We start from the raw sequence: 14235 nt of genomic DNA, 5'->3' as shown, positions 1-14235 counted from the left end.
TGTTTGTCTGTTGCTATCGCATCACCTTACTGTTTGTTTAGGGTTTTGACTTGTTTCACTCTGAACTCCCAACAAAACTTCTGGATCTGAAGGAAGGAAACAAGCAAAATACACTGATTTGACTATAAACTGCTACAGTTCTTCTGTGATTGGTATTGCAAAAACAGTTCATTGTAACACGAGTTTCTGTAGCATTTTTAACTTGTGTTTTTAAAAGATTTAACGTGTGTCATTTGTCTTCTTATGCATTCCCTTAATGTCTTGAGGGACTCAATTACTGTATATTGGAGTTTCTAACATTTTACCTGTTAGAATTCAATCAATTCTGTTTGCTTTCCTGGAGAATAATGCAGTTTTGGAAAGAAATATTGCTGTGTACATAAAATACTCAGTTACTGCTCTAAACATGATGCCATTGATCATTTTTATTTTGTATTTGTAACTTTCAGAATTAAAAGCGTGACTTGAATTGCAATGACAGATCGATTATTGAAACTCTCTATCAAGGCGTTTGGGTTCTCCTAGAATACGAACATTTTTCAGCCACTCAAAACAGTTGTAGAATGCAAAATAACATCCTTCCGTGTTTAAATTACTTCTAGGTTTGTGCCTCAGACATAGCCCTCCCATGCAAAAAAGGCACTTTGTTTGCAGCTACTGTATTTTACCTAAGGTTGCATGGGGTGGATCTGCCAGCATATGGATTGTGTCTGAGACTGAGCTCTAATTCCTGGTGTGGCAGTGGCTTAGTATAATATTCAGTCCAATAACTCATCTGTTGTGAAATAAATGACCCCATTCCATGCCTCAAAGAACCAGAGCAGCACTTCACCTTCGGGTAGCAGAAAAAAAAAAAAAGTGGCTGGTTTACCTGTTACCTCTTTGTTCTGAGGTGGCCTGACTAAACTGTCATTAATTCAGAATTCATGGAAACAAAGTCAAAAGCAAAAATCTTTTTTTTTTTTTTTTAACAAGCCTCAAATTGGTCAAAACTGACTTCAACTCATGGGTAAAAGTGCCTTACAGTGTAAAAATTGTATTTATATGTTCCCAAGTAGCATCACCTGCTGGGGAGTAATTCTGTCGTGGTGTTAATATTTAGAAGAAATGTACCTCAGCAGTGTATTTACTGTACATCTCTTATGTCCTTAATTGTAGTTTTAAAAAGCATGACAATGTATGATAGTATACAACATTTACATCATTTTTTAAAGACAAAATACTGCCATTACTGTCCTTTTATGTGTATTTTAGCTTGGAATTTCAGACAGTCTGTCTGAAATTTTTTTTTTTTTTTTTGGTAAAGCAATGTAATCTTTGCAAGCATATATTGAAGATTATTCTGGAGCATCTACTGCCTTCCCAGAAATGTTAGAAGTAATGAAAGTGCTCTGTAGGTGAAATAGGTATGTTTAAATTAGCTAGTTAAATTAATGCAGCCCATTTGTTACTGAAATTTTTGTTTTTTTAATAGGCACCTTCTGCTTTCATCTCACAGTCAGAGAACTCATGAATTTAACAAAACTTGTCTTATGAAACTGGTTTCACTTTATTTAACTTTTTGTTTGTTTGTTTTGGCTTTTGGGCATTTCCTTTGCTCACGAGAGTAGCGTGCGCTGTTTGAGACGCCTGGAGCCCTCTGAGAAGGGAGGTTTCTTCCCAACTCGCTGTGTCTCTATATTGACAGATCTGTGATGGTCCTGTTCCGAGAAAGGACTGTACCAAGGAAGGACAGGCATCAGAAGGATCTTGTTCAAATAACTTGAGGATCCAGCTGGTGCAATGCCAGAATCTCAAGGTGTGATCAGGCACTGTAGCAGTAAGCTCTGCTGTCACTCCACTTCAAGGAAGGGTGAAAGGCTGGTTCAGCATCAGTGCAGCTAGCTAGGATGAAACAGGTGGGGTGATCAGAAGATCTACTCATTCCGCAGGTGTTGATCCACAGGAGGTTCTGGGGCAAGGCTCAGTAGGAGTTACACCAGCTTAACTCCTGGAGGGCAGCAAGAGGTTTGTGACCCACACTCCCCAAAGTCTGATCTTTAGGTACAAAGAGCTGATCTAGAAGGGTATGATTATACCCAATCTGGCCCTAAAACAAAACAACAAGGAAGAGCGCTTTCTTCTTACTGCTGCCGATATGAAAAATAACTTCATGCGAAACCAGAGTGAAAGGTGAGGAGGTGATTATCTATTTGAAATACCAGACTTACCTGGCAGGTGATAATCAGTGCATTCCAAAAATATTAATATGCTGGATTAGATTGACAAGAAAATGAATCCTTATTAGATAAAATTAATCTTAAATGAACTGAAGGTACATTATAGCAAATAGTAGCTCTTCTTCTGTGTCACCAGAAACAGATCCCACTCTAGTAGTGATGGAGATCAAAAACCAGAACGCAGCTCTGATTTACATACTCATTGAAGCAGTTTCTAGATACACGTATGTATGCACATTCGTTAGTCAGCAGTGACATCTCAACCCTTTAAGAATCCTGGAGAACTGTTGCTTGTCAAAAAGCACTCAGGTTAGGCTAACATCTGCAGCTTTTGCTCTAGCAAACATTTACATTAGGTGTAAAGACAAGGAATGTATGAAAGAGGGTAAATGCATTCCTATCTACAATGTTATGTATATTTTGTTCCTGTTATATTGGCTTTACTTCCAAAGTTGTAGTTTGCAGTATTAGTTTCTTTTTATTGGTAAACTTGCCTATATATATTCAATAAATGAGTTATGAATTTCATATTTGCATATCTGTCCTTCTTCTGAAGTACAACTTTAAAACTGTTGGTTTAATGCATAAATGCAGTTTTCTCTTTTGGGGTTAGAGGCCCATGAAAACTTCACCGGAAGAGAAGTGAGAATGCGTACTCACGGTACGCATCTTATCAGTGGTAACTCTGTAGTTGTGTGTTCTGAACTCTGCAGTGGGTAAGCTGCTTTGCATTTACCACTGCTTAGTAGTGTGAAGTGGCTGACTCGCTGGGGGTTCCCATTCTCACCCTGCAGGAACTTGGTGCTGGTTTTTTTGTGGTATTCAAGAATGAGTTCAGTGTGTTCAATGACTGAGGTACCAAGGGAATGCAGAGTGTGATGCAGTTCCACTGCAGAAGAGGGCCTACAGGATGCGCTTTAGATCCATATAAACGTAGTGTAAGGGATAAACAAAACAAAAGATCGCTTGGAAAATGCTGAATTTGTCCAAATATGTAACTGCCTAGACTGAGACAGCAATACCTTCTGGTGTATGTGCGATGGGAAAAATCCCTAGGCAGAGGGGTACTGTCAGCTTATCAATGAAGACTGCCCTTGCCCCCAGAAAACCCCAACAAACCCACAACAAGAAAAAAACACCGCAAGCCAAAAAAAACTCAACCAAACCAACACGACTTTATACTCTTACGTCATCACTTTCAACAATGAGTCAATTTAATAAGCATCAGACTTACGTGTCAGGAAAACAACTGTCATGCATCATCTTCTGATGGGAGTTGTCAGATGATCCGGTCTCATTCACGAAGTGTAATTATCGACACTGTGATTGCGCATCCCTCTTTGCAAGGGTTTCCTGAACTGCTTAATTGAAGGTTTTCCTTATCAAAGTTGGTGTCTGGGAGTAGTTTCACCGCCTGGATTTTGAGGCCATGGAAGTAATTACTGGTTGCATGTTCACTCTATTCACTGTATGGTGTCTGTGTTCTAATTCAGTCGGCTGGGGTCTTTGGACGAAGTACAGGATAGGGTTGAGCAGCCTTCTCTGTTTCATGGATGCAACTTCTCATGGCATAGCTGGTCACCAAAGTCTGGAAACAACGGAGGAGGAGGGACCTGTAGAGGCAGGAGCAAATAGCGTGGTGCTGGGGCAGAGCAGTGGGCACTTCAAGGGCACTCGTGTCCTCACGTAGACAAGCTCTGCTTATTCAGCCGTGCGTAAGAGACTGCGGCCCAAGCACAGCAACAGTACTTATCCTTGATCAGGTACTCAGGATGGGGAATCACTTCCAAGCATTAGAGACAAGAGGAGGAGGCTGTAAACTCTGAAGGCTCAACTCGTCTCTCTGCTTCCACCCTTCTGCTCGGAACTCTGGGTCATAAAGTGGAAAATTAATGGAAAGGGGAAACTATCGGTGAGCTTCTAAAAGAAAGGCAGACCAAACTCTGTCAGAGTAATGTTGCACCAAGGCAACGAGCTTGAACAGAGAGCAAGCAGCGGGCACAGCCTCACTGGGACTGATGACTTTCCGTGAGATGGTAGGGGAATGCGGACTGACACCGAGTTAAAAGTGAGGTCATAAGAACCTGTTTGGAAACCCCTCCTCAGGGTAATTATTAATGATTCACAGTCAGACCGCAAGGATGCATTGAGTGGAATTCTCGGCAGTTCTGCTCTGGTTTGATATTATTTGGTATGTTCATTAGTCTTTTGGATAGCGTACGCTATCCAAAGGGGATTTGTGAGAGCGGCTTCGTGGTATTTTGCTAGCCGGAGTTAAGTTACGACAGTCAGTTGTAGGGAGCAGCAGAGCTAACTGCTGACTGAGGAGAAGGCACCTGCAATTCCAAATGAACTTGATAAATCCAAAAGAGAACGGGATTTGGTAAGGGCAGCAGTGGCTCTGACAAGTGCGTTTTTGTGCGCAGCAGCAGAAGCAGCCGTGGGCTGAACAAACAGGGTGGGACAGGACAGGCTGCCAGGGTAGCAGTGGTACGGGAGAGTTCTCTTGGGGTTACAGCCAGTCACCGCCTGGACAGGAACCCGCAGCATCCTGTGCCTGAAAATTAAATGTTGTGGGATGTATGAACAGGACTGTGGTCTGTAAGGTAGACGATGGCCTTCCCCGTGGGGTAGCAGAAAGCCTTTCGTGGAGCACAGTGTGCAGCTGTAGGCACCGCGCTCCATGGAACATGCGGAGCAGCTGGGGATAACCAGAGAAAAGCAATGAGAGGGATGGCAGGAGGGGAGATCGGGCTCATTCCAAGGTGATGGGAGAGGTTTTCAAATCAATAAGAGGTAGCTGCAGAGAAGGAGATAACACTTTCCCTCACCACTGCAGGTAGGAGAAGGAAAACAGGTCACATTGCAGCAGGAGACACTTAGCTTGGACATCAGAATGGGCAGTTGGCCTTGACAGCAGGAAGAGTTAAGCTCTGGAACACCTTTCCTGGGCAGGTTGTGGAAGCACTGGAATCTGAGATTTTAAAGGAAAACTTAATGGGCATCTTCTGGGGCTGGTGCAAACGCAGGTTGGAGACGCTGGTGACGGGCCTGCCAGCTTGCGTTCCTTCTGCTGCCGTTGTACGTTTTCACACTAAGGTCTTCGGCAGGGCAGTCGGAGAAGTCGGAGAAGCGAAGCTGCACTGGGCAGAGCTGAGCGTGACCTCAAGGCTCACGGCCATGCCCTGCCTTTTTCATCTTCCCTTCTAAAACAGCACTTGCGGGAAGACTGGCGTGCTCCTGCGGAGCGACCCACACCTTGGCGCCGCCGCCCAGCGTCAGGCACTCTCCACTCTGCCGTTTCGAATCTTTGGGATACTTCAGCACTCCCAACCTTTTGAGAATGTGTCCCTCACTGTGAACACACATCGCCATTGTGCAAGAACAGGTGAGGTGACGACTTCATATAAACGGATGCGTGGGATCAGCGCACCCAGCTCCTTGATGCTTCTCGGTTGCGCGCGTACGTGCACTGGGATGATGCGGAGTTTGGAGCGACTGATCTCTCACCCGGTTATTGTGGCGGGAATCTTAAACCTCTATCTGAATTTTTGCCAGAGGCAGTCTCTTACTTTGTTCAAACCGAGTTCTCTGCTTTTATTTTTCCTAAAACAACATTCCAGCTGAGAAGAGAGCAGCCAGGGCTGGTGCTGCCCTGCTCTTCATGCCCTGGACAGACGTGCGGGTGGCTTGGCAGGCGTCCAACACCCCGTTTCACGCTGCTGCCCCAAAAATAGCCGTAGTCCTGTGCAGACTCCCACCAAGCTCCCGCCTGCCAGCGGAGGGCATTACAGAGGCTTGGGGCAGGGGGGGGAGGAAACTCGCTCCTTCCCCAGGTACTAAAAATAGGCTGATGCTGTGCAAACAGCTTTGTGGGGAACTTCCTCCTGGCGTGCAGCCATGCAGCTGCCTTACAGTTTAAAGCCTAGATACCTCTCCAAAACAAGTCACTGAAGTTAAACGCAGTCAGTAACGCTTTTAATCTTACTACTCCTGTTGTGTCGTATCAATTCTAGCTTTTTCCACAGCGCAGGTAGCTTACTTGGGATCTAAGTTCAAATGTTTTCAGTTAAACGATGGTTAAGACTGGTGCTGGCAATCCCTCAAGTCTGCCAGATTCAAAGGAAGGAGGAGGCCTTTCATCTAAAATTAAAATACTCAGGTGACGTGCCCAAAAAGTGCTTTCCTGCAGAGCAAGAACCGCAGTAGCCCGGCAGCAAAAGGTTTTTACAGTCTCCGAATTGCTGTTAACTAAACATCCTTAAATCCTGATGTGACGATCCGCAATTGGAAAGTCACTTCCTTCAATGCGACTAGTTTATAAACAGTAAACCCAAGACCGCCCGGGCAGTTGGACTGAATGACAGAAGTGATTCATTCAGGCACTGAAGTCTGCGTTACTTGGGTTTTCCATATTTTCCAGTGATGTTTCCCTCCATATTAGTGCCAACGTTTTGTCCTAAAATAAATCACATCACAGTCTTCTGTAGGTTTTGCCTCTGAAGACTGGTGTTTCAACTTAAGTATTGGGGTACCTTGTTCTTTGTTTCAATGGTTGTTGATTGTTTAGACACAACAAGGTTCACATTTTCCTTTATCATGATTTCTCATTTGTAGCAAGAATATTTTCCAAAACAGTAACCAAACCTCTGGATCATTTTCAGCTATTTCACAGCAATCACTGAAAACACAGTAATTTTGCATAGCTGGTTTTCCCCCCCTCTTTATTTTGTATTGTTGAATACTCAGCTTTTATTTGAATCCTCTGTACCCAATTATCTGATTTGTGCAGCAATTAAACAGAAGATCGGTGTCATTGTTCTTTACATTCTTTTTAAACTCTCATCAATAGCAGGACCACACCACTCTGGAAGTTTGTAATTTAAGATGCGTTTGGCCGGGGTTCAGAGAGACAGGAGCTCGAGTCTGTCTCACTTCCCCTTGGAAAACCTTTTTGATGCTGCCGAAAGATATTTACACCAGAAGGGAATGGAGTTTTGGAAAACTTTTCCAGACTCGGAGGAAACCAAGCAACCTGAGACATAGATAAGCCTGGTGAATTTAAAAACTCGTGATGCTATCACTGTGTAAAACCTGCATTAGCCCATCAGATACCACAGATTTACAATTTGAGGAGTGGATTTCACTTAATAGATAAAATTAACAGCAGAGGTTTGGCAAAAAAACATGATTTGAAGTAAAATTCTCCCATTGTCATCTCTGTTGAGCGCTTTATGATATCTTACATTCCTGCAATTATAGGTACAGGTGCTCTGTTCTGCAATTAATGAATATACTCTTTGCTAAATAGGGTTAGCATCTGGAGCCAGATAGGTTAAAAAAGCTTCAAACTTAACTCATTTTCTGGGACCTTCAGCCTTCTAGTTCTCTGGAGCAGAGGGTTGAGAAGAAAGGTTGTTTCTCCCCTTGCTATGAGGCCTGAAAGTAAGTTTTAGAATAGGTCTTGCCCTTCCCATCCCTGTCCTGTGAGTTTTTTTGAGGACAGATCTCTGAAAGGGTCAAGCAGGGCTCTGGGTGGGTGACAGTACGCAGAAATTCTAGCTCCTTGCTGCCCGGTTGTTTTATCTTGGGATCCTATAAATGAATTTATTTCCTCTCTTACGTGTAAACTGAGCTCCAGAAGCACTCCTCCACTGAACCACCTTACTGCCCTCACCAGGCATCTCACCCAGCCTTCCCCCTTAACCCAGCTCCATGTTCAGCCTCTGGTGTTACTCCTGGAAGGGCGTTTGGTGTCTGAGGATCTGAACGATGATTTTGCCAGCTCACGCCATCCCACTCAAGAGGTGTTGCAGAGGGGAAGGCAGCCCTGAGCTGCCGTTCCCCCCCGGCCTGGCGTCTGCTGCATTTGCGACCTGCCCAGAGGAGATTGCTGAGATACTTGAATGGCTGCCACGATCGGCAGAGGGGGGGCAGGGGCCTTGGCATCTGCCTCTGCCACCTGATGCCTCGTCTGCGTTGGGACGGTGCCAGCTGGATCTGCAACCCTGGCGAAGGCGGCCTTCTCTCAGCCAGTTATCTGATGGGGCTGCTGCCTGACGGTCGCTCGCTGGTCTTCCTCATTCTTCTCCCGTTGCTGAAACAGCCTTGCCACCTCCTCTCGAGTTTCTGCCCTCGCACGACAGCCTGTCGGCCCAGTTCTTCCATGCTGGTATCCACAGGTTCCAGATTCTGTATTTGTTAGCCCGCGCGCCCGCCTCGCCCGTGTGTAGCTGTGCGTTCCCGCCTCACCCGTGTGTAGCTGTGCGTTCGCCTCTTCCGAGACCTCCTCCACAGCTTCCTAGAAACGCTCCTGGGGCTTGCAGGCAGGCCCTGCTCGCGGGGGCCTGGGGAAAGCAGGCTAACCTCTTCATTCCTCAGAATGCAACTGAACGCGGAGGGGAGCCCCACGTCTCCCCCTCACTCCCCCTTCCCTGGGAAGACCTCCTGCCCGTACCAACCGCCCGTGTTTGCAGTCGTCCAACCTTCCCCCTGGCTTCATGGAAGGTACGCGCAAGTGAGCTTCCAGTGCGGATATCCCGGGCTGAAATCCTGCCGCAGGGCTCCCGTTGTTCCTTCTCACGTGCTTTCATCTAAACATGGCCTGAAAAGACGGAGGATGTGTTAACTGAGGCGCTGGCTAAACCAAGCTGCTCGACTTAGCAAGAGCACTTCCTGTGCCCAACCCACCTCCCAAAACTCCTTTTATGCCTGTATAGTCCCAGGAGTTATCTACACGTGCAGGATGCAACGTGGGCATCTGTCTACTCCCGTGCTCCCAGGGACCAGTGAATTTCGTGTAAGCCAGCAGAGAAAGGTGGCTGCTACCCGTCACATGAATTTTGGTGGGGTTTGCGCTGACACGTGTCACACAGAAGCTGCTGGGTCGCCCAGGCATCTTGTTGATGCAAGTGCTACTGCATGAGGAGAGCGGAAGAGCTTTCCTTCTTATGGCATGGAGCAAACATGCCTCTCACTAATGCTCGCTGCACGGAGAAGGAAAGAGTTTGATGTTCACAGCCGGTCTTGGCTCTGCTCTTTGTTCTGCTTTGCTTTTGCAAGGGGTTGCTGGGGACCTCAGGTGGCTGCTTCAGTGTGAGAAGAGCCACGCGTGCAGTCACAGGCGATGGGTGGGGGGAGCGCAGGGTCAGCCCGGGCTTCACGGGATCCTTTTACACGGGGTTTTGAGGGGTTGCTGGGGTCCTCAGGTGGCTGCTTCAGTGTGAGAAGAGCCACGCGTGCAGTCACAGGTGGGGGGAGCGCGGGGTCAGCCCGAGCTTCACGGGATCCTTTTACATGGGGTTTTGGGTGCCGCATGAAGACAACATCTCTGATAAGCGCTGGTGGTTCCCCTCGAGCGGCGGCAGGATGCTGCACACGCGTGCAGCCAGCGGTTAGCGTAACAGCTCTGAAGGCTGCTCTGCAGCAAGCACAGAGCTACTGTCGTGTGTAAAAAACCCTGTTTTTTTAACTTTTTCTGCCTGAAAAGTCAGCGGTTCCATCAGGCTGCATTGTTCAGTGAGCTCATGAAACAGCTATTTCAAACAAAAATTACAAATACCTTCTGGTAGTTACATTGCTCAGGCTTCAACCTTCGCGTCCGGACAGGTTCTAACAAAACCAGCATCCTTTGGGCAGACCTCCAGATTTCAGGTGTGCCTTCCGCCGCTTCTCGTGGTTCTCCCATGCCCGGGGAGCAAGTTCCCTGGTGAGTAGGAAGAGGAGAAGCCCAGGCATCAGAGATGTTGGAGGAGAAGGTGGGCAACCCTGTGTGTTCGTCTGCGGCGGGGCTTAGCCTGCTCCAAGTCTTGAGTGTCTCCAAGGGCGTAGAGCCCCATGGCACAGGGTTGTGCCAGCTGCTGTGCTTCGGTGATGGGATCTGCCTTTGCTTGGGTTTTGCCATTTTAAGATAATCCTTGTTTAAATTTCTGCAGGCCCTTAGGCTAGCTGGACCTTGGCAGCACGCTGGCACGCAGTCAATCCCATCAGGCAGGACGCCGGCGTGTCTTTAGGTATGCATAGTGCCCAGCGCCAGCTCCGTCGCTGTGTTGTGACAGACGCTGTCGTGTGTCTGGTCCCGGACTGCAGCGCTGAACCAGGACCACGGGGATAATTCCTAATGGATCTGTGCAGATGAAAGCCAGTATGTGCCACAAGTACTAGTCCAAAGCGCAGCATCGTCTTCTCCAGTCCAAGTCGGTTTTGCTGAGGATGATTGGCATCTTGTGATAAGCCAGCACTGAGTGTTTTGTAGCAATTGTGTAATTCTTGTTGCGGTTACCATTCCTTGCACTACTGGATAAAGTTCTAAATGTCTCTAATTCTCCAACCCTAGAGCATGAAAGCTTTTTTCCTACAATGGTTGGCAGAGACAAAGATATACGTGAAAAAGGAAGTTACCTGCAGCTCCAGAGAAGGAGTGCATCGGCCAGAGGTTTCTCTTATTTTCATTTGGTTAAGTAAATTGTTATTTAATAGCTGAGCAGGGAGAGGAATCTGGGTAAACACATCATTTGGGAAATCCCAGTCTTGAAACAAGTAAGTAGATAGACACCACTTTGCAAAATCCATGGAGACTGTCACCACTGAGAATCACTTTGATGACTAATTTCTGCAAAAGGCAACAAGACAGAGAACTGGAATAACATTATTTTAAAAGGTATTTTGCAACAAACATCATCTATTCCCAATTTCTTAGGAAGGGCGTGTCTCTCTTTAAATGTTGTTTTGGTACATCTGGCTTCCTCTCCCATTTAAAACATTAGGCCAGAAAAAATAATTTTAGGCTATTTAAATTACTAGTCAGAGTGGAGGGAATTCTCTGTAGCCAGGATGAAGATGGGATGCTTGCATACTAAATGCATATTTTGGTGAATGCTCTCTATATATCATCTAATGAGATACTCTGTTCTGATTTTCCTCATGACTAAAGGTGTCGGTGCTCACCTCAGGACTGTGTTAATATGCCTCAAATCCTTCATTTTTTCCCATTATGTCTTCACAGACTAATTTCTGGTCACAAGTGAGTCCTGCTGGTTCCAGCTGGTAATCTGCTGAAAAATCATTGTGCTCTTTGCTTTTTTAGGTGGCTTGTCTTGTGAAAAACAAAACAAAACAAAACCCCCAGATAAATTCTGCTAATTCCCTGTGAGTCACCCAGCAGCAATGGCAAAGTTGGGAGGAAAAAACGGGGGGAAGAGGGGGAGTGGTGAATGGGCAGTGACCTGGAGATCTGACTCAGAACACGCTATTTCAGGTGTTTCTAAAGGACGAATACTCAGTCCTTATCTCCAGGTTCCCCACCACTGAGGGCATGTGGTTACCCAGCAAGGTTTTTGGAAGTCTGTTAATAAAGTTACAGACAACTGGTGCTGACACAGGCCGTGGTTCAGTGGGCCTGAGCACTGAGATAGCCTGACTGGCAACAGGGGACAAAATAATTATGAAATCAGGAATCTATTCAGATAGAAAATATATTAATTAAATTATTTAGCTTTCTAAAAAGCTGTGCATACCAAAGAAATTAGAACGTTGGCTCTCTCACCTTAGGCATCACCTAGCCAGGAAATATGCAGCTCCCTGTCACCTCTGAGCCCCTTCCCTTCGCCCTGCCCTGCAAACCTCGGTGGCTCCCCCAGCAAGAACAAAACTGGTCATCTACTAAATCTGCTGCTGCTTTCAGCCAACTGACTTCCTGTAATATCAGCAAATATTTCTGCTTTTGTAAATCTCTTCTTCCCTCCATAATGGGGTGCCAGCGGGACCAGGAATGCTTTGGATCTAGGAATGTGCTGGTTGGCGGGAGGAACAAAGAAATTGCTCACCCAGAAGGGCAAAACAGGACTAACGCTTTTGTCCGCCCGGGAGAAATCGCATGGAAGTCAAGCCAACCACTTCTGCACGCCATCAGAAAGGTGCCGTTGGATGCTCCTTTTAGTGGCAGGCACTGATATCGGTGATTAATGAGAGAAGCCTTCAGTAACTAAAATAAAAGCAGAACCTGAAACATTTGTGTGGTCAAGTGGTCTGTCCACAGCTCCTGCCCACTGCCCAGTAATGTCAGGCTCTCCCTGAACTTGACAGGGCAGCTGCTGTTTTTCCCAGCCTTCTGGAAAGAGGCCAGCTAGAACACGTTCCTGGTATTAGTTAGCCGCAGGGCGTATTTCATTCTGCTGCTCTAGGCAATTTGATAAAGGCTCCTTCCTCCCACGCCAGAGTTAACCCGCCCAAACCGTAGCTGAACACCTAGCTGCAAGAATACCGCGTTCGCCATGGATTGTGCCTATTTTCTTCGTTAAAATTTGCTTGAATGGGTTGTTTCGTACAAAGGAACGCTTAAATGTATTTTGTTGTGTTCTGAGCCGACAGTACGATGCTGGCTGTGTATCAGGAGTTGATCACTACAGCTCTTTATGAATAAAGCTATTTTTGAGAATCATTATCCTTTTCTTAACACCAAGTAGATACGCAGCGTAAAATAAAACTTGGTCTCCACCCCTTAGAGAAAGAAGGGTCAAGTCTTCAGTTGATACATCATTGTTTACGCTAGAATGTTAGAAACCATGAATCACCATTTCTACTGATGTATTTTCCTTAAGTCCAAACCTACAGTTAAAGTTGGCACTGTTTGGGGTTGTTGTTGTTTTCCCCATTTGAGACCACTGGAGCTATGCAGGCATTTCCATGCTTTCTTATTTTACCTCAAGGTCAAATTTTTCCTTTGGACAATTAAAGAAATGGACAGCATCTGAAGGCACAGTTCAGCCTCATCTTCCATCAAATGGAGATGCACTTAAAAATGCACTTAAGAAGTGCACGTTATCCTAGAATCATGGAATGGTTTGGGTTGGAAGGGACCTTAAAGATCATCTGTCTTTAGATGATAGATGATACCATCTATCTGAAGATGGTGTCTTTAGATGTCCCTACCAGAGCAGGGACACCTTCCACTAGACCAGGTTGCTCCAAGCCTCATCCAGCCTGGCCTTGAACACTTCCAGGGATGGGGCATCCACAGCTTCTCTGGGCAACCTCTCCCAGTGCCTCACCACCCTCTCCGGGAAGAACTTCTTCCTGATATCTAATCTAAACCTCCCCACTTTCAATTTAAACCCATTACCCCTTGTCCTGTCACTACAGGCCCTTGTAAAAAGTCCCTCCCAGCTCCCTTGTAGCCCCTTCAGGCACTGGAAGGTGCTATAAGGTCTCCCCGGAGCCTTCTCTTCTCCAGGCTGAACAAGCCCAACTCTCGCAGCCTGTCCCCATAGCAGAGGGGCTCCAGCCCTCGGAGCATCTTCGTGGCCTCCTCTGGACTCGCTCCAATCTTCTCTCTATGCCATGCAGGGAGGGGACAGGGGACAGGGGATCTCTTCTGCGTGGGGAAGTGGCACCCGTCACTTTCTTTGCTTAGCGAGACAGTCGTTACTGACTCAGGCCTACTTTGAAAGCCTGTCAGTTCCCTGCTCTGTCCGATGTGGAGCAGCATCCGTGCAGGCTTCCCAGTACCATGCTGGGACAGTGGTCGGTTGCTAGCTGAGAGCACACTGAGCCTGCAAAATGGCGGAGAAAAAGCCCACAATATATTGAGCCGGTTGTGCACCCGGGAACCCTGTAACCCTGCAACCAGAGCCCTGAAGCCTGAGATTTGGTTATCTCCATTGCCCTGACCCAACGCTGCCGGTGTCGGATAGTGCGTCGAGGTCAAGGTGACCAACCCTGCCCTGCCCGAGGCTCGTGTCCGGTGGGTATTTAGGGGTATTTCACCCACGCCCTCAGCTGCCTGTGCCTGAGGGGCTGGTTTTCCTGTGCGTGGGGAGAGAGGCTCCGCCACATCCCAGGATTCACAGGAAGACCTGAAGCGATGCACAGTCCCTTTTCTTTCCTCCATCAAGGCGCACGAAGCGGCAGTAGAGGACTGGCCGGTCTTGGCGATGGAGGAGCCTGGGCAACACCTGGCAGGGGGGGTGTTCCCGCCGTGCGTGGGGGCTCCATCCGGGAGGGCGTGAACACCCGTGGG

Source organism: Eurypyga helias, unplaced genomic scaffold (assembly GCF_000690775.1).
Source record: "Eurypyga helias isolate BGI_N326 unplaced genomic scaffold, ASM69077v1 scaffold7058, whole genome shotgun sequence".
NCBI lineage: Eukaryota > Metazoa > Chordata > Aves > Eurypygiformes > Eurypygidae > Eurypyga > Eurypyga helias.
The sequence above is the reverse complement of the archived record's forward strand: the minus strand, read 5'-3'. Positions refer to the sequence as shown.